At 34.4% G+C, this 21,801-nt stretch overlaps 1 protein-coding gene across 4 annotated transcripts in view; it reads left to right on the top strand.

Annotated features, from left to right (window-relative positions):
• Positions 1–21,801, top strand: part of GULP1 (GULP PTB domain containing engulfment adaptor 1) — a 154,703-nt gene that overhangs the window by 45,283 nt on the left and 87,619 nt on the right. The window lies entirely within an intron of this gene.

The raw sequence follows: 21,801 nt of genomic DNA, 5'->3' as shown, positions 1-21,801 counted from the left end.
GAGGGAAAGTTGGTTTGCCACTCAGTACTATTGATGTGGTGTTAAACTTGTCTGCATCTCTTTGCAAATCAAACTAATTCACATGAAGTATACCTGAATGATTACTGAAGGACATTGGTTGGCAAACATTTTCTCCTTCATCCAATTGACTCCACAGATGCTCCACTGTAGGAATTATGTTGTAGCTTTCTTTGCCAGGAGACTGTCTATATTTGAGAATTGGTCTTATACTTCAATGTTTTCCCATCTGCCACTTAATTAGCTAGAGGAGTTGAGTTCTTGGAAGATTTATTTATCTGTTTAAGACTGTTAATAAAGTTGTGTTGTGTCATTACAAAATAAGTAGGCAGATAGCAACTAAATACTATGCTGTCTTTTAAAACTCTCAAAGCTATATAAACAATATTACTCCAGAGTCAAGTAAATTTCACCTTGGAAAGACATTTGTGTATGGACTTGTCATCCCTTGTTTTCGAAGAGCACCAATAACATCATGATGTTGGGTTCAGGGCAAAAGTGTGTTTGGATGAGGCTCATCCATGCAATGTGAATTCAGAAAGCTCTACCACAGATTGGGCAAAAACAATGTGTTATAACATTTAGGATAGGGATATCTGGTTTTAAGCCTCACATTTTTCCTTTGAAATGTTATAATTCTTCTTTGCTCATAGAGCATGGTATCTTCTTTGATTATTATTACACAAATTCTCTGATGAAGGCACTCCATGCTAAGTGGTCCTCTGTCAGTGTCTTGTCTCACAAATGATTCTTAATTTCTTCAGAGAGACCTTAAAAGTATCCTTGTACTGCTGCTTCTGACCTCTACGTGAGCACTTGCTTGTGTGAATTCTCTGTAAAATAGCCTTTTAGTTAAATGAAGCAGACTAGCCTTTTTTGGCAGCATGGTCAGAGCAAATAAAATTAATTTGTTTTCTAACTACTTTTTTTTGGTTATCAGTATTCTGCAACCTTTTTCATCATGTTGGGTTTTTTTAAAAGGAAATTTCTGCCTTTATATATTCCAATGGCTCAAATCCAAGGAGAGTTCTTTCACCTCACCCTAAGATGTTACATGTTATTTATGGTAACTGTAATTTACAGATAGAGCATGCCATGGGTTTTATGTTATCTTATGCTTGTTAATATGTTCTCTTCCTATTCATAGGCAGTTTCATGAATCTGTATGATTCATGATACTCCAAAAATGAAGAGGGAATGCCACTCAGAATTGTGTAGAGATTTTTCCTGTAGAACATAGAACTTCAAAAATACCATGATCTTATTGACTCTTTCTGACACGAAAGTTTGTAATTACCAGACATTGTTCCTCCTTGCTGGCAAAAAACTAATCACAGAATGTTTGGATTATTTTATACTTACTTTTTTTTTGAGTGAAACCCTATGAAAAGCATATGCCTGGAATTATAGTATGATTCTAGATAAAGGATAAGAAAAATTTTATGATAAAGGGGGAAATAATCATACTTATGTCCTCCTGGCTTTTCCTTTTTCTCTCCAGCTTTTCAAGAGATCCAATGTATTTCTTTCGACTTTCTTCTGGCTTCATTCTCCTCAGTCCCACTCAATACACTCACACATGTCAATCAGTTTTTCAGGCAAGATGGAGAAGTATCTAGGACTCTTGTCCACTCCACAAAATGAGAACAAGACATGATGGATTTTGTCTTCATTCCAATTCTTCCTGCTTATCTTTTCTCAAGATCTTTTCTTCCTTTCCTTCTTTTATTCTGGTCTTTTAATTTATTCTCCATTGGCACAACAATTCCTCTCCTTTTTTCCTTGGCTTGCATGCCCTCTGTCATCTATGCTTTCCAAAAAGTTAGGGAGAGGAAGGAAGGAAGGAAAGAAGGTACTATCAAAGCTACAGTCATGCTAAAGTTTGAGAAAAACAATTGTCCAGATATGAATATGCTTCATTTCAATTTCTTGAAAAGTGTACTTTTAGAGTACTCTGCCTTCACATGAGAGGAGAGGCATGAAGAAGCAGTAAGAATAGAAGTTTGATTTAAAATGACATTCCCAGAACTCTGGAGAGAAGCCAGCTGTATTTCTATCATAAAATCTTAGGATATCCATTGAATAGGGGGTTCAATTTTCCACAGAGTTGTTTTGACCTGAAACATAGGTGTAGATTTAGGACATAGACAAAAGTCAATTGATTCTTCAAGAAGGTCAAGTGGAGTATTGAAGGATAAAGAAGAGAAAGGGAAAGATAGAGGGGTGAAAAGAGAAGACAGAGAGGAAGGGAAGCAAAGAGAAGAGAGAAGAGTAAAAGAGAAAAAAGAGAGGGCAGAGAAGATGAAAGGAGAGAAATAGAGAAAAGGAGGAGAGATCATGATAATAGGAGAGTTATGAGAAGACATACTAGAGACAGACAGAGCTTAAGCCAGGCATAAGGGCAGGATATAGGATAATATTACCATGAGAGACAATAACCCTAAGAGTCAGATATATGTAAAAAAGAAATCCACTGATGAGAAGAGAAGTAGACCAAGGAATGTCTAAAAGAAACTGATTAAAGTTTTAAAGTGGGGCCAAGATAACTAACTAAATAATGTGAAGTTATACTGCATATGGTCTGCACTTCTAGGAATTTATTTTGTTGTAGAAAAAGAATTTCAGACAGAGTGTTATGTCTGGAATCAGAAAGATATGAGTTCATATCTGACCTCAGACATTTACTAGCTGTGTGACCCTGGGAAAATCACTTAATTTTGTTTGTCTCAGTATCCTCATCTGTAAAATGCATTCGAGAAGGAAATGGCAAGCCATTTGTAATAATTAAAATTAAATTTTGAGGCTGTTAGTAGCTTTTTAGCTTTATTACATCAAAGTAAAGATAGTTAACGAGAGGGAAATGTAGGAAAGAGGTAGAGAGCTGCCTAGCCTACCATTCTATGTGCTATTCTGATGAAATGAAGCTCACCACTGACAGGGGTCCAGTCTCTAGCCAGAAGAGTACAAGAATCAGCCTTCAGGTTCCAATCTCCAGCTAGGAGTCCATGAGAGTCTCTTCAGCAAGAATCACAAGAACAAGAGTGTCCTTTCAGCAAGAGTCATCAACGCCAGCCTCTGAATCTGAATCTGAATCAGAATCAGAAACAGAATTGGAATCTGAGTGTTTTTTCAGCAAGAGCCACCAATGCCAGAGCCAGAGAGAGAATGCCCTCCAGACCCCACCCTGATCTCACCCTTATAAGCCCATTTCTCCACTCATTAGCTCTCCCACATCACCTCTTAGGAACCAATTATTGTTCCTTAATTTGCCTGGTACCCTCCCCCCATGGAGGGCGGGCCTTTACGGATCAAATTCCTGTCTCTTTAGTTTCAACTTCCTTTCACTGTGGGCCTGTATATCCTTGCACATCTCAAAGGACCTCCAGGTCCCTAATTGATTAAATTAAAAGGGAGGGGAATTCCAAGTCCCTGAATGACTAAATTAAAAGAAAGGGAGGTAAATTCCAATCTCACACATTCTAGTATTTTTGTCAAGAAAACCCCAATTGGGTCATGAAGAACTGAATATTTCTGAAATGCCTAAACAACAACAAAGCAAAAAAAAACATGTGGTAAAGAGCAGACTTTGTGCTATGAATTCACACCAGAAAACATTAGGCCTCTGGCTGGTCCCTTTCACTGAGATTTAAGAGAGAAACATCTTCAAATGAAATCTTAACAATATCTTAGATGTCTTATGTTCCAGCTACATGGATTCCAAGGGCAAAAGTTTGGTAGAGACATAGATCCTTTATGTTTGTGTAGTCTCTGACCTTTGGCTAACTAAACAAAATTAAATTGTGACCAGTAGTAAAAGCAACATTGTACAATGATCAACTGTGAAAGACTTAGCTACTCTCAGCAATACAATGATCCAGGACAATTTTGATGGACTTATAACAAACTGGTGAGTCAGAATGCAGATGAAAGCCTACAATTTTCAGTTGTCTATTTGGGTTTATATTTTGGGGTTTGGGTTTTATAATATTACTCACAAAAATTAACAATATGAAAATATATTTTGCATGATAATATATACATGTATAACCCAGATCAAATTGCCTGCCAGCACTAGGAGGTGAAAGGGAAGGGAATCAAATCAATCACACAGCTTAGGAAAACTTGTGTGGAAATGTGTTATTACACGTAATTGGTAAAAAAGTAAAAATTAATGCAAATCAGAACAAACCTGAGGTACCACATCACACCTTGCTGACTGTCCAATATGGCAGCAAAGGGAAGTGACATATGTTAGAGGGGATATGGAAAAATTGGGATATTAATGCATTGCTGGTGGAATTGTAAATTGATCCAACCATTCTGGGTTGCAATTTGGAACTATGCTCAAAGGGCTTTAAAAGACTGCCTGCCCTTTGATCCAGCCATACCACTGCTGGGTTTATACCCCAAAGATATCATAGGGAAAAATATGTATACAAAAATATTTAAAGCTGCGCTCTTTGTAGTGGCAAAAAATTGGAAAATGAGGGGATGCCCTTCAATTGGGGAATGGCTAAACAAATTGTGGTATATATTGGTGATGGAATACTATTGTGCTGAAAGGAAAGATGAACTGGAAGAATTCCATATGAACTGGAATGACCTCCAGGAATTGATGCAGAGCGAAAGGATCAGAGCCAGAAGAACATTGTACACAGAGACCAATACACTGTGGTACAATAGAATGTAATGGACTTCTGTACTAGCAGTAATGCAAGGATCCAGAGCAAGGCTGAGGGACTTATGAGAAAGAACACTAGCCACATCCAGAGAAAGAACTGTGGGAGTAGAAAGACAGAAGAAAAACATATGAATCCATCTTGTAGTTCAGTAGGCATCTGATTAGGGTTTTGATATTAAAAGATCACTGTTGTACAAATACGAATAACATGGAAATAGGTTTTAAACAGTGATATGTGTATCACCCAGTGGACTTGCTTATCAGCTCTGGGAGGGGATAGGGCAGAGAGGTGGGAAGGAAATGAATCACATAATCATAGAAAAACACTCTAAATAAATAAATAAATAATTTGAAAAGTAAAATCTTAAAATGAAGTCACCTAAAAATAAACTGTGACCAGATGCTATGAGGAAAGATTCATTCTTTCCTTTCCTATCTCAAAGTACAGTTTCTGCCCCCTCTTAAATGCAACTACTTTCAGTATCCAGAATATTGAGAGAAAAATGCTCACTTATTTTTCACTATATTTTAACATCTAAAACTGATGGGAAACTGTATTCAGCTATTTCCTGCTATGCATTACAAAGAATGGTTGAGGTTTTTTCATGTATTTCCTATCTGATACACTTAAAGGATTTATGTAGATCATAAATTCCCATTCCTTATTTTGCTCTTTTCCATAGTAATATTGCTTTGGGCATGGCTTTTACTCTACTTTTCTTTTTTTCAAACAAAAAGGGCATTCTTTCTGAGCTGTTTCATTTCTAGGCTATCTACTTTTCCATACTACCTTGTTTTGATGACCTTTGTTGACTAAGTTCAGATAATTATTACTTCCCTTTCATATATTAGCTTGGAATTCTTAATCAGGTTTTGTCTAGATCATGTTTTCTAAAGATACAGAATGCAAGGAAAACTTAAAGCACAATAAATAATTTAACCTGAAAATTTAAAAATCTCCTTTCTGTAGTGATTGCTATATTCTAAATCAATCTTAATTCTCATCATTATCCATCATATGTTCTTTTTTTTTTCAGCCCTTTGAACTTTTTTTTTAAACCCTTACCTTCTATCTTAGAATCAATGTTAAATATCAGTTCTAAGGCAGAAAAGCAGTGAAGGGCTAAGCCATTGTGGTTAAATGATTTTCCCAGCTCTGCACAGCTAGGAAGTGTCTGAGGTCAGATTTGAACCCAGGGCTTCCTGTCTTCAGGTCTGTCTCTCCATCCATTGAGTCACCTAGTCCTTTGCATTTCACAAGTAATTTAAATACCAGTACTATGGTATGGTGAATCAGAGTCACAAATGGATGAAAATTCTAACAAAGTCAATGCAAGACTCCAGGCCAATTATTTTTCTACTTCTCTGGGCCTCAGTTTCTTCGTCTATGGAATAGAAATTAAAATTATCTACTTCCCTTGTGAGCTTGTTGTGAGGGAAAAATTCTGTAAACTTCAAAGTTCCACATAAATATGAATTACTGTATTTTTAGTGAGAAATAAGAGAATTTGATGGCAATATTTAGAAAGACCATGGCAGGAAAGAACTATATGTGTTGTAATCAACGAGCAATTATAATTCTTGAATTTAAAGTCAATGTTAAAAAATTATACTAGGCCAGTTTTCAACTTATACATGCAATATTATCATGAAGGTTGTACAGTAAAATCTCATTTTATGTAAAATGAACACATGCAAATTCAAGTATACACAACTGGGAATAAAATAAAGGCAGAAAAATAAACAAAAACTTCTAATTATATGCTAACTTTATGCTATTTCCCCAAATGATGTAAAGTCTCCCAGTAATGCACCCAATCATCATCATTCTCACTCTGGGAAGTATTAGTAAATCATCACATTGTTTTGTACTAAATATTAGCTCTTGTCCACAAGTCCTGTCCATGTCAGGACTCTTTGTTTCATTAGTGCTATGAATAATTATGAATAATTATCCTAAAGTACAAGAGTAGTGATGCCAGTAGCTCTGATCAGCCTAAGAAAAGTTGTTAAGTGACTAGGGATGTTCATATAAGAAATATTTATTAAACAGCATGATTTTTAACTAAAATGAAAAGTCTTAGAACATATCAGTCACATAAAACAAAGTCTTACTGTAGATGTACATGGAGCTTATGTTTGTGGTTTTATGTTTGTGTTATTAGTAGTTACTTTGAGATTTTGTACATTTTATTTAAATAAGCTTAGACCTACAGAAAATATAAAATAATTATAATAGAGTGTCACATCATAAAAATTATGAAAAATAATCAGAGATCATGTAATACAGTCTCCTAATTTTTTAGCAGAGACTAAAGTCAAGAGATTGAACAAATGACTTTGCCCGAAGTTATCTAAATAAAATACTGAGGATTTGAATCCAGGTCTTCTGAGTCCTGATCTCATTAGCTCTTATGTTTTCAGTCACCATCTCTAGGTTAATCATTCTCAAATCTATTTATCCAGCTTTAAATTCTCTGCCAACTTCCAGGTTCTCATCTTCAACTGTCTATTGGACTTCCTGAACTGAATGTCCTCACACATCTTAAATTCAAAAGGACCAAAACTAAGTTCATCATCTTTCCTTCAAAACTTCTACCTTCTCAGACATTCTGTTACTATCTATTGTATCACCATCCTCCCAGTCACCCAAGCTTGCAACCTTCTAATTCTTTACTTTCTTATCTTCCATATCCAATTCATGTCTAAGACCTGTCAATTTTTACCTTTATAATATTTCTTGTTTATGTCCTCTTCCCTTCTCTTGATACTGATACCATTCTGGTGTAGGACCTTATCATATCACATTTACAGAGCTGCAATAATCTGCTGATAAGTCTACCTGACATGTCTTTGCCCATTGTGATCCATCCTTCAGTCACTTGTCAAAGTCATCATTTCAAAGTGCATCTCTGACCTCATCATCCCCCTTACTCAATTCTATTGCCTTCCTGTCACCTCCAGGATCACACATAAAATCCTATTTGTCATTCATAGCCTTCTGAAACCTGGCTTCCCTCCAAACTTTCCATTCTTCTTATATCTTAAACCTCTCACTACCTGCAACCTCCAACATACATTTTTAAATTAATAAATTAATTAGTTTGTGTGCTACATTGAAATTCTCAATTTTCTCCTACCTTCCCTTCTGTCCTTCAATAGAAAAGGCATAATTTAACAAAAAAGATATATGTATCTGCAAAACTATGTTTTGCTTGTTTCTATTTCACAGTTCTTTCTCTGGAGATGGAAATATACAAGTTATTCTTCCAAAAATATTTCTTTTTCAGTATATAACATTCTCTTGGTCCTGTTCATTTCACTCTTCATAATTTTAAGTATAGCTTTCCATGTTTTTTCCCCAAAATTAACCTGCTCATCATTTCTTATACATTATAATCATGTGCCACAACTTGTTTAGCTATTCCTTAGTCATTGGGCATCCCCTCAATTTCCAGTTCTTTGCCACACGAAAAGAGCTGCTATAAATATTTTAGAACATATAGGTTCTTTTCCTTATTTCCTGAGCACCTTAGGAAATAAACCTAATAGCAGTATTTCTGGGTCAAAAGATATACACAGTTTTATAACTTTTGGGGCATAATTCTAGATTGCTCTCCAAAATGGTTGGATCATTTCATAGTTCCACCAATAGTGCATTAGTCTCATCATTTTTCTATATTCCCTTCAATATTTGTCTTTTTGCCCTTTAATCATCTTAGGTATTCTGACTGGCATGAGATGATGTCTCAGAATTATTTTGATTTGCTTTTCAATCTTCATAATTTCATAAACATCTTTCCATGTTTTTCTAAAATTAATCTGCTCGTCATTTCTTATGGCACAGTAATCTTATAACATTACAATCATGTGATCTAGAGCTTTTTTTAAATATCCCAATATATTATTTGACCAGTAATATTGGCCTCCTTTTTTTAAATTTTTTTAAAATTTTAAATCCTTAACTTCTGTGTATTGACTTATAGGTGGAAGAGTGGTAAGGGTAGGCAATGGGGGTCAAGTGACTTGCCCAGGATCACACAGCTGGGACGTGTCTGAGGCTGTATTTGAACCTAGGACCTCCCATCTCTAGGCCTGGCTCTCAATCCACTGAGCTACCCAGCTGCCCCTGTCCTCCTTCTTATTCCTTGAAAAAGACATTCCCATCACCTAACTCCAGGAATTTTCACTGGGTGTCCCTCATACCTGAAATATTGTTCCTCCTGATCTCTTCCTCATGACTTTCCTAGTTTCCTTCAAGTTTCAGCTAAAATCCCATTTTCTTTATGGGAAGCCTTTCCTGATCACTCTTAGTTCTAGTACCATTTCTCTGTTGATTGTTCCCAGTTTTTTTTTGTTTGTTTATAGCTTGTTTGTATATAGTTGTTTGCAAGTTTTCTCCCCCATTAGATTGTGAGATCTTGAGAACAGTGACAATTTTTTTTTGCATTCTCAGCACTTAGAATAGTAGCTACTTAAATGTTTATGGGCTTACTAAAATCAGTGTTCTAAAATAAGTCTGCTTGTATGGAGTTTAATCATTTAAACATGATTCCATATTAATTTATTAAGAATATAGGTTTTTTGCCTTGTGTGTTTTCTTTCTTTTACTTAGTATATACTTAGGTAACAATTTCTGTTTTTAAAGTATCAATGTCAAACAAGATCCAAAATAAGGAGATATATCATTGTCCAAGTTGTTTCTGTCATGGAAAAATTATCATCCAAAGTCCAGCAGGAGAAAGATTCTTTATAAATTTTGAGTCTCTACACATGCATTGGCTTGTGGATGACATTGTATGCAATTCTTCAAGCCTGGCAACATTACAGGATTTGCTCAATGAGAATCCCAACAACCAACATTCAGATAATAGGGGAGGATGGACAAAGGGGTGGATGAAGCATTTTATTTTCCAGATTAAGTTGGGAAACCAACTGACTTAATCTTTTAGCATATGTATTAAGCAAAGACACTGTAAATAGGACATTGAGCTGCACTCTGAATTGAAGAGTAAGATAGTGTTTGACTAAATTTCATTTGGGAATTATTGACACATTTCTAGTGACTTCAGGCTATTGTTCTCTGCTTAGAAAGCCAATTTTTTAACACCAATATTCCTTTGGGCAAGCTTCATGACTATGAATCTTGGTATTCAATAAGCTCAGAAAAATCAGAATTTTAGCTATCCTAAATGGCAGTGGTTGCGAGTAAGATAGCATATGCCAATCATAATGTATTCAAGAAATAGTAGATTATTGAATTAAGGGCATGCATGACCAGAAAAGGAGGTTGGTTTGGTCATGTAACAAGAGAAAAGAATAGCAAGAATTCAACACAGATGTATAGCTACTTGAATTCTTTGATATGTTTATGTTTGATATCATTGATGTAGTTGTTCCCTATAGGATAGGTTGTGCTCCACCCATGGCTTCTCATTCTAAAAACTCTTACCTATATCATCCCTTAAATCCCCTACAGAGGTATAACTCAGTGAGTTGGGAGTCTGACTCTAGATATCATAATATTAAATGTAATCTCCTTGAAGGTAGATATGTTTTCATTTTGTCTTCATATCATTAGCACTTAGTCCAATAGCTGGCATATAGAAAATACTTAATTCATGCTTATTATTGATGGATTACAGAGATGCAAATGCAATATGTAGGTTATTTAGCAATTACTCCTCCTTTTCATTATGTGTGACAGCTCACCTCCTTTTCTGGCCATATATTGCTGATGACTTTTTTATCCCTTACCTTCTTTCTTGGAATCAATACTGTGTATTGGTTCCAAAGTAGAAGAGCAGAAAGGCAATGCGGTTTAAGTGACTTTCCCTGGATCACATAGCTAGGAAATGTATGAGGCTAGATTTGAAGTAAGGACCTTCAATCTTTAGCCCAGGCTCTCAGTCCACCGAACCACTAGCTGCCCCCACCTATGACATTCCTTATGTAACTTCTACTTTATATTTTTTTTATTGATGAAAGGTTGCAGTTTAACTCATGCTTACAGTGTACCTTTCCATTGTCCTTTGGATGACTCACAGCTTAAATTCTTCAGAGCTTATAATCCATTACTCGTGGTTATGTATCATCATCAGAAAAATATTAATATTTTATTTTGGAAAAGAAGTCTTAGAAAAATAGCCTTTGCTTTGAGGAGAAACTTGGAGACATTAAAACAATGTGAAGTTGCCTAACGGCATTTCTTTTCTTCCTGTTCAGTTCTATTCATACAATATAAGACAATGTATTGAAAAAGAGCTCTCTACACTTCCTTCCACATGTCATGACTTGAACAACAGAAATTCTTTCTTCATTTTTTTCTTCCATTCTTGGGAGACTGCATTCTTATGAATGGTAAAAATCATGTTTGGGAGATTTTGAAATATTCCAGGTTTTAATACAATCAGCTGAGTGTCAACTGCAACTATGAGCATCTGGAGAACCTCATCATCTACAGGGAATCCCTTTTGGATTTAGAATATCTTCATCCAAAATACCTTTACTGAACACATCTCTTCCTTTGATGCCTTACCTTTCTGTCAGTCTATCTGTCTGTCTGTCTGTCTGTCTGTTTTTCTCCCTCTCACACACACACTGTCATAATACATTCCTTATAAATATTAACATTGTTAACTGCACTTGATACTAATCATCAGAATCATCAAACAATTTTGTTTTTCTTCTTGTTTCAAGGAATCTTACTGATTTTAACAAGCACACCATTAAGAAAGACTATTGGAGTAGAGACTAAGGTGATATTTCATTCTATTCAATTAAATGTTTTGTTTAAAAATTTATTTGATTGTAAATTCAACAAACAACAAGCAGTATGGGATCTTCTGTTATTGTACCTTTGGTCAGGTGTGTATCTGCTGTAGAGGTGATCTGCTGTAGAAAATTGTTTCTTTTTTCATATCTTCATTACCAGTGTACATTATAAATGTGTGGGTAATCATGAAGATATGGTGATGGAAATGTTTGTTTTTAATTATAATTTGACATGCATTTTTGTTAGTAATAAAGGTCCAAATATATTTTCAAAAGATTTTATCCCTTAATGGACACAAAACAATACCTTCTCTTTGTATTCTTGGTCTAATATAATTGTCATTTTAAGTATTGTTTTTTTTGGTGTAATTTCTATTAACTTATGTAATACTTTAGGGGTTATGATGATAAATCCAAATTTAGTGCCTTCATTGCCTTTAATGGAAAAATGCTTTTTGCAATAGGAATGAACACATTTTACTCCATTTTTCATCTTTTATTGTCCCCTTCTCAGGTTCATTATTAATTTTTGTTTCTATTCTTCGGGATCAATTGGCTTTCTTGCCAATTAACTTCATGTGAACTTATTACCCTATCCCTTGTTTCTCATTATTTAATGAGACATTGTTGTTTATAATCTTCCACTATTTTTTGGTAAGTTTTTACAAATAAATTTATTTTCTAAACCAGGGTTGCCCTTGGCTGTCATAACTCTCCACTTAGCTTGGGAATTAAGTATTTTAAGGCTAAGACAGTTTCTAGTCTCTTTATTGTGGCAATTCATTTATAAGGGTTAATCTTGCTTAAGAAATGGAGTCAGGCCAAGTCAACATCTCCAGACTATTCCCCCACCCCCCTTTTCTGTGGCATCAATAGCTTCTTTAAAAAGGTTAACTACTATTCATGTCAGCTGTGCATAATAATTTCTCATATTAATTTTTCTTATTTGGTATTGATTTTGATCTTACAATTTGATGGACTAATTAGATAGACTGCTACCATGGGAGTAACTTCCACATCAGTAACCAATTATTTCCTTTCATTACAATGTGATATTTTTCTTCATTTGGGATATTTTTTTCCTTTTCATTGACCATGTCCTAGATCTCTTAAATCTCTTCTTTTTTTTGAAGAACTAACTTAGGACTCTCCCTTTTCTCACTTAGCCAAGACAGCCTTTAGTGTTTTCAGCTGAAAAAAATCTATATATTACAGATGTGCTAACTTCTGCCAAATTCAAATTCTTCAACATGGGCAAAGCTGAACGTTTTTATAATCATTTGAAATGACAAAATAATTAAACATGAGTGGTACAAAGTTAAGAGGTAATTGAGGTAATACAGACTTAGGAGGTTAATGAAGTTATTCAAAGTAAAGCTAGTAAGATTTAGGGTCTGAGCAGCAGGTGGTAGGAGTGGTAGTATTCTAAGAAAAAAATATTAACAGATAATTTGTTACAAGTTGAACAATCATTTTCATTGTTCTCCTGAAGGTAGCAGTTTCCTGGGGGAAAGTTGCTTCTTTCATAATTCTTCCCATAGCAATATCTAGTCCAACTTCAGCCCCTTGCAGTATTGCTAAGGCTTCAGAAGCACAAAAAGAAAATCATTTACCCTGAATCTTAATTCCAAATCTTACAGAAAGTGGTCATAGTATCACCCACTTCTTCTGCATTGAAGTTATTAAATATTGAAGTATATTTTGCTTAATTCAAATTGTTTTAATGTGCTCTCAATATACTTTCCCTGCTTTTTCATCTTTGCAACAGATGTTGATACATGTGTTGCAATTATCTTCCTGGTGGGTCTGTTTGCAAATGCTTATCATGCAACACTGCAATATGAGAAAACTAACTCGCATGTGAAATAGTATTTCTTGTTGCCTTTGGAAGCAAAATAAGGTCAATTCTATCAATTCTTTTCTCAGCTTCTCTAAGGAGATTCTCTAAGATGTTCTTCAATTAAATTCTTATTTCCTTTAATTGCCTAGATTCATTTCTAGAAATAATTTCAATATTAATATGATTCGGTTCCTCCTGAAGCATTCCTAATCATTGGTCACTGGACAAGGATCTCATATTTAGAATAGCAGAAGTTAATTTGAATGTTTAGGGACAGTCCGAAAATTGTGTAATTCTCAGTGTCCTTTTTGCCTACCCTTTATCTAATACTCTGCTGTCTTTCAGACAGAAATGAGATGGGGAGGCCCATGCAGGATCAAGGATTATTTCATATTTCAGTCAATCAATGAGCATTTATTGAATGCTTATTGTATGCCAGATGGTGTGTTAATTACTGGGATACAAATGAAATCAAAAAGAGCCCATTTCTCTAAAAATTATAATAGGGGAGATTATATGGAAGTAACTAGGTAGATCACTAATATGTATCTGGATCTACAGGTCACAATATTAAGAGCCACTACTTTCATGTATTTCTAGTTGTCAGAACAAATTTTGAAAGAGTCCTACTATTTATATCCCAGAATATCATGCATCCTGGCATCAAATAAATAGTACATGTGTGAAGCTGAAAATAATAACTGACCTCCCCAAACGAAAAAAACAATAATTGTACTTGATTTACCTATTATTAATTTGTTGTTTGTATTTGATTTATTTTTGGTTTAATTTTAGGATGTGATATTTTCTATGAGAAAAAATTAAATTAAAAAATTCATGACCCTCATTCCCAGCATAATAATGTAACAATAATAAAATGAGCCATCAAATTAAAAAGTTAGATTTACAATGTTACATATAATAAATTTAAATGCAAATCTCACCAGAAAATATGACATCAACTGTACTTAATATTCTATACTTTTAAAAATACTTTTTCAAAAATATATTATTTATGGAAAAGAAATGGCAATTTTTTTCAGTGACATTTTTATATACTCTGGGATAATGATGTCTCTAATTAGGTAATGGTTTAAAATCTGATTACATCTGACTTGTCTTTAGTTCACTATTATGCTATGAGTTTTCTTTTATTATTATGTTCCCCCACCATAAGTCTTGGCATTATGACATGACAAATCAGCTGAATCATGACCATGAAATTAATTGGCTTAAACCACTGTGGCATATCTCCTGCTATGTACAATGAAGTTTATGCATTCACTTCATCACTCAGGTGAGGTTGAAGTGATTTTAAGGAAAGTAACTCAATTTTATGTTCAAACTCCTGCCAGATGTTGTTTTTAGATAGCTTTACTATCTCATCTTCATACCTTTTTCATGCTTCCAGAATGCTCCTTGTTAAGATTTATTTGTGATTCACCTCTAAATTTCCAGCATTTCTGGAGTGTCAAGTGTGTATCTGGCACAATTCAAAGTGCTTTATCTCAATTCTTCCTCACAACACCCTGGGAATCAGATGTTGCTTTATTCCTATTTGACAGATAAGAAAATTGAGACAAACACAGATTAAGTGACCTGCCCAGGATCACAGCTAGTAAATGTCGAAGGCTGGATTTGAACTTGTGTTCTTCATAACTTCAGGCCCAATGCCCTTTCCCACTAGTTGCCAGAGAAACCATATTCACAAGTTATTGAACTATTACTTTTGATTTCTTTTTCTTTTAATGACAGATTAAGAGTTTACAGTTTCAAGCTGTACTTTGTAGTTATTTTCCATCCCAATGTGGCATACTTGTCATAATTCAAAATCCCTCTATGGAATATCAAGTTGATTTGGTGGCTACACAAATTAACTCAAATAAGATATATTTTCAACAATGACAATATTTTTTTTTACTTTCAGTGTTTCTCCCTGTGAGGTCTATAATTTTTCAGCATTTGGGTCTATTTCTTTTGGTTAGTCTGGTTCCCTTAAAAAAAAGATGCATTTTTTTTAATTTAGAGAGGCATTCTTGAAATAAGAAATTTTTTGATCAAGAAAAGATGTTATAATCATTGCAATATAATGTCCAACACTGCTCTCTACTGGAAGAAGAACAAGTCATAAAAAGCACCATTCAAAATTTTTGTTATTCAGATTTCATATTAATTCATGAGTATAGTTATCAAGCAAGAGTTCACAGTCCTTAGCAAGTGGGAGAAACAGACAACATTGTGATAAATGCTTAACAGAAGAAAAGGGATAATGCAGTATGGAGAAAGAAAATGATGTCTAATATTTTTAGAAGGATATTTTGGAAGAAAAACATTTCTGTTTATGAGATGAATCAACAATAGATGTGGAACAAAAATGTATCAAAACATGTATCTTGGGGGCAGCTGGGTAGCTCAGTGGATTGAGAGCCAGGCCTAGAGATGGGAGGTCCTAGGTTCAAATCCGGCCTCAGACACTTCCCAGCTGTGTGACCCTGGGCAAGTCACTTGACCCCCATTGTCCACCCTTACTACTCTTCCACCTATAAGTCAATACACAGAAGTTAAGGGTTTAAAATAAAAAAAAACATGTATCTTAAGATTTTTTATTGTTTTATTCTGAAAGACAAATATTTTATCCTATTATTCTGTAAGATACAATTTTATATGGACATTTAAACATATATCCACATGCATTAATATATACATGCATACCTTTTAAAAACATCATAAAGACTCACAGGAAGGAATAACATGGTAGGACTAGTTCAAGGAAGCAGCAGCTGATTCAAAAGCCATCTTTTTAGCCTTCTTAATAAAAATACATTTCCTAAATATGTTAATTCAATTAATACATCATGGTAGCCCTCCTCTGTGTGGGGGGCACAACTTATATGCAGAAACCTGACCTTTTGTAGGGAAATAAATTGGTTAGTTCCAAACGAAAGCAATAGGTTGCAACCAATTTGAAATATCAACATGCTTGCATTTGTTCTGTTGGTGTTAGTGATAAGCAAAGTATATAAAATAATGCAATCCTTTGGGAGGGACTCAGGAGGCATGAAAGATTAGAGTTTAAAATCCAAGGGGAAAAATATAGTTGTCAATGTGTTACTTTTTTGAATGCTATAAACTCAGAACCAAGGACCCAAGAGTTTTGCATGGATCTAAGTTTCTTTTGTTGTTGTTTTTGGTGCTTATAGCTATATACTGTGGCACAATAGTGTTTATTATCAACAAGATGTCACTTTTTCAAAATTTTTTTTTATTTTTAGCTTCTTACAGATATTTTCAACATGTTAGATAGACAGTGTTAAATCCAAGAAAAATGTATTTATTTTTTTATTTCTTTTGAAAAGAAAAGAATGTAAGGATTACATCATTATCAAGATTCACTGCTTTTCTCCTTTAAAATTAATTACTAATATCTGGGCTGTTTCCCATGACATGGTGTAGCTATGACTATGTTAACTAATATAGAAATTGGCATGTATGTATCTGAGTCAACACATACTTTCTAATTTAATTTGACTTTTATTCAGGTAATTCTCCTTATGCTCTCAACTCATATGGTTTAATTAAGAGTATAGTGAATTACAATTTTAATAGTTTTCTGGAGCATTAGTAGAGGTTGATTTTTTAGAATCTTTTTGGAGCCCTTCCATAATTTTCCCATATAGGCCTACTTGCACATAGCAGTGAACTTCCTGAAATTTTTGCTAGATTATGATTATTTTCATCCACAAATAGTTTCTGAAACACTTTCAGGCCATTGTTGACCACGATAACTTTCAATAAATTAGTATTTGCCAATGATTAGTTTGTACTTGTTCCTTATTTTCTACAATCTTAGTCCCTAAAGTGATGGTTAATCTCTCAGAAGAAAAAGAAAATAGACTTGAAAACAGAAATTCATTTTTCTGAATTATGGCCAGCATTTTTCCTCTCATAACTGAATAGCTCCTGGTATATTGGGTCATTTTTCCTTTTTGGCTAATAAAGATGAGACAAAAAGGCAACCTTAGCCCCATTTGTAAGGAGTGTTTAATGATTCCACATCTCCATACCAAATTTGTAATTTCCTTTGTAGGCAGAGTTCACCTCTCTCTGCTTGATCATCTGTCTGCAAACCTTTCTATACTTTATTTTGCTTCACAGTACAAATTAAGTATCAGGCACCCCATGCCACCTCTTCTTAATCATCAGCTTCCTGTATTTCTAGGTGAATTTATATTTAAGCATATGGGACTAGGGATGAACTGGTTGCCAGATATAGACTATGGAGTGGGTCTAATAAGAGATAATTTTATATGCCAAAGGCATTCAAGTCCTTTACCTTATTTTCTCCTTCTCTAGGTTAACAAAGGGGGAGAGGAACAGATACTCTTTACCCTTCAATTCCTGTCTGTTGCTATTCTTTACCAGTTTGTCCTGCTTTTGTTATTGTTGCTGTTGTTTCTCTGATCTCTCTAGGTCTCTCTTGGTAATTCATGAGTGAACAAAGACCACTCTTTTTCTGATTTAGCATGCTTGTACAGTGTTTCGAAATTTGTTAGGATGAATGCCTGAGTAATTTCATGGGGGAAAAATAAAGTCAGATTTACTAGAGTTACTTTATGATAACAGAATAAATTTTTTAAGTTTATTTTTATAATTTCCATATTGTTCATTTTTGTAAGTTAATAATCTTATAAAACCAAAACCCCTAAACATAAACCCAAATAAACATGTGATAAATCATATGTCTTTATCTGCATTTCTACTCCAACAGTTCTTTCTCTGGAGGTGGATAGCATTCTTTGTCATAAGTCCTTAGAATTGTCCTGGATCATTGTATTGCTGTTAGTAGCAATGTCTATCAAATTTGATCATTCCACAATATTGCAGTTACTATTTATAATGTTTTCTTGGTTCTCCTTATGGAATAAACTTTTCTAATTCAAAATTTGACCTATTGGTAGACACATGTCAAATGATAAGTCAATCAACAGGTATCTTTTAAAAAGTTGCTCTCAGACACTGTACCAAGTACTGGGGAAATGAAGGAAGGCACCAACTTCCCTAAAGAAGCAGGACATTCTAAAGAGAGAGACAAATAAATAGCAAGGTGTTTACAAGACAGATGCAGAGTACAGGAAAAGGCATCCTGCAGAAGGTAAGACGGGTTAAGTTCTGACAAAAGCCAAGAAATCCAAAAGGGGTACATAAAGAAGGGCTGTATATAGCTTTCCAAGTGTAGGGACACCAAGGACAAAAACACGAAGATGAGGATGAATATCATGTTAGAGAAATTACAAGTGGGTCAGTTGGTATAGAATTATGGAAGGGGGCAACATGTATGAATACTGAAAATGTAAGAAGGGTTCTAGGTAGGAAGAGTTGTAAATTCTACAACAGGGGAGTTTATATCCAAATCTGATAGAATAGAGAGCCACTATTGAGTTTCTTGAGCAAAGGGGTGACATGTTCAGACCCAGCTGTAGAAGAATCATGGAGGCAACTGAATGAAGTACAGAGTTTAATAAAAAGATAATTCTGACTGGGATACTTGTTAAAAAGCTTTTGCCTTCTAATCCAGTAGAGAGATGATGGGGTCTGAGTTAAGACTGTGGTTTTGTCTAGATTCTAAGAGTAACCCTGAGGAGCTGAAGTTTCTAATGATGTTGCTCCTGAGCTTCCACTGATGTTCTCCCAATTATTAATGAACCTGTGGACCTTTGTTAGCTTTTGTAAAAGGGATTTGCTGAGAAGGGATAGAAATAACAGTAGTTTTAAAACTTACTAATGTGTACCCTCTTCCTGTATACATAGGATCCCTATGGAAAGTATACTCAGATTTAAAATAACTATTTGAAGTTTACTTTCTTTGGAAGTATACTCTGCAGGACTGCCCATATAGATGATGAGGTTGATATGCATATTGCCAGAGCTAGCTCAATGCTTGGGAGGCTTCCCAAAAAAGTGAGAGAAAGAAGAGGTATCGAGCTGTATGGTCTACAGAGTCGCTATGCTGATTACATTTCTGTATGCCTTTGAAACCTGGACATTCTATCGGTGCCATGAGCTGCTTCCACTTGAATTGTCTCAGGAAGATCATGAAGATTACTTGGAAAGATAATGTATCAAACACTGAGGTTTTTCTAGAGCTGAGCTGCCAAGCATTAAAATTCGATTGCATGATGAGCTAGCCACATAACTCAAATACCAAACTCATGTTTAACCTAAAGACTATTTTATAGAGATTTCACACAAGGTAAGCATTCACACGATAGTTCAAAGAAATAGGCAAGGTATCTCTGAAGAACTTTAGTACTGACTGTGAGACATGGGAAACACTGGCACAGAACCACATTGAAGAAGGCATTGTACTCCATAAGTAAAGCAGAATTGTAGAAACACAAAGAAAATGCAACATTCTATGAGAACACCTGTGCCTCATCTGAGGTAGTCTGCTGAACTCACATTAGACTGATCAGCCACAGCTGAACACATATTTTAAGCCTGACATCATGATGCCATTTGTCGTCTTTGAAAATAAAGGCTGAACGACAACCTGTTTAGAGACAATGTGTTGACGAGGGCTGACTCCTGGATTTTGGCCTTAGAAGTCCATTTCTCTCACAAAATTCCCTCTAGGTGTATCTCTTCATAACTGGTGCCTTTCTGTAGCTAATACATCTCTCCATCATGAGAGGTCACGATCCCTGAAGTTGCTACCATTTCCATTATCATCAGTGTCTGCTTTTCTACTCCCATCTGGAGGTGATTCCTTGGTCATAGGCTACTGCCACCTCATACTAACCATAATCACCAACATATCTTCTGGTGGGGCTTTAAAACTCACACAATTGCTTGGATACTCCCTTTTCAGAATATTCATTCATCTAATAAACACCAAAGAAGCAGGAACATGTGCTCAAGGACATATGATGACCAGATAAGGAACAGGGAATTTGCTTTTTCCCTCAGGTCTGCTTCAGTTAATATCAAAGAAGAGACCGAAGTATTGACTTTTGTTTGCAAACTAAGCAACATATCAGTCATCAGTTATTTTAGCTCTTCAGCCATTTAGGAAATATTCTGTCATCATACAATAGCAAACTCTCAGTCATGACTAGCTGGAAGCAGACTACCCTTTCTGTTCAATCACTTGGACTGGAACCAAGCAGGGACAAATCTCTGCATCCTTCAAAGACTCAATCTTCATCAGCTTGACCTCCAATACATATGTATATATTGACTTCATTTGTATTATTGGAATAGATAATTGTGCTTCACAAATGGCATTTTGATTGAAAAAAGAAAGAATAATGGGAATGCAGCTACATTGTTACAGATCCTTGAAACTTTCTTGGTATAGTGATTTCAACTGATGGGAATAAGGATTTGCTTCATTAACAGAAGCTCAATAAACTGTATGAGAGTAAAAAAAAAAAACTATATGAAGATATCATAGAATTTGAGTTTAACCAGTAGTGTTTTATCTTCTTTTTTCCTTAATTCAGTAGGAAAGGGCATGTAAAATTCTACTTGTGAATTTAGTTATTATAGGAAATTAAGATAAAATATTGACATCATTTCTCTTCTTGACCTAATATCATTATTAAAGATTTTATTTCATAAAAGGATGTGGTCTTTAAATTTAGATAGACTAGATATGATGTCAGTATTTAGATGATTTAGACTCTTATTAGAATAGAATTGTTTTTTGGATTCTACTCTTAATGTATTTAGTAATCATATTAGTTTATAGATAAATAATTTTAATTTTTACATATTTCTTTTTATTTGATAAAATTTCATGAATTATCTATTAACCATCAACCCTTCATAGCTCACTTCAAAAGGTCTTATAAACATTATAATTTAATTATCTCAATTTTGGTACCACATGTGTAATAACTGACAAAGATTTTAGATATAAGCTATAAGAGAAATCATATTTAAAGGGTTTTCATGATTTGTTTTTAATTTGCTTTAAAAATGTTTCATGGAATTACTTTATAACTATAGAATAACACTACTAATTTTAGAAACAGATAATTATTGTTTGTAGTAAGACAGATATGAAGACTATAGTTAAAACTATAGCTTGTTTAAAATAATACTTAGAAAAGTTTGAGTAGATTATCAGCTGTTGAAGATTTTTACATGTTGATACAATTTTAATAGTCATTTTCTGACATTTTGTGATTCATATTCTATCCCTCCATCCCACTCCTCTCCCCATTTCCACCTCCCTAAGATGGCAATACTGTGATATGGATTATACATGGTATCATATAGTACATATTTCCACATTCATCATATTGTGAGAGAAGATATATATAATTTATGCTAAAGAAAAATTAATGAAGGAAATAAAGTAAAGAATGGTAACTTCAATCTGCCTAGACTCTTTATCAGTTCCTTCTATGACAGGGAATTTTTCATCTTGAGTCCTTTGGAGTTGTCCTAGATCCTTGCCACATGTTGCAGATTTAAACTAAAA

The sequence above is a fragment of the Gracilinanus agilis genome, chromosome 3 (genome assembly GCF_016433145.1).
Source record: "Gracilinanus agilis isolate LMUSP501 chromosome 3, AgileGrace, whole genome shotgun sequence".
Taxonomy (NCBI): domain Eukaryota; kingdom Metazoa; phylum Chordata; class Mammalia; order Didelphimorphia; family Didelphidae; genus Gracilinanus; species Gracilinanus agilis.
This window is presented reverse-complemented; position numbering and strand designations above follow the sequence as displayed.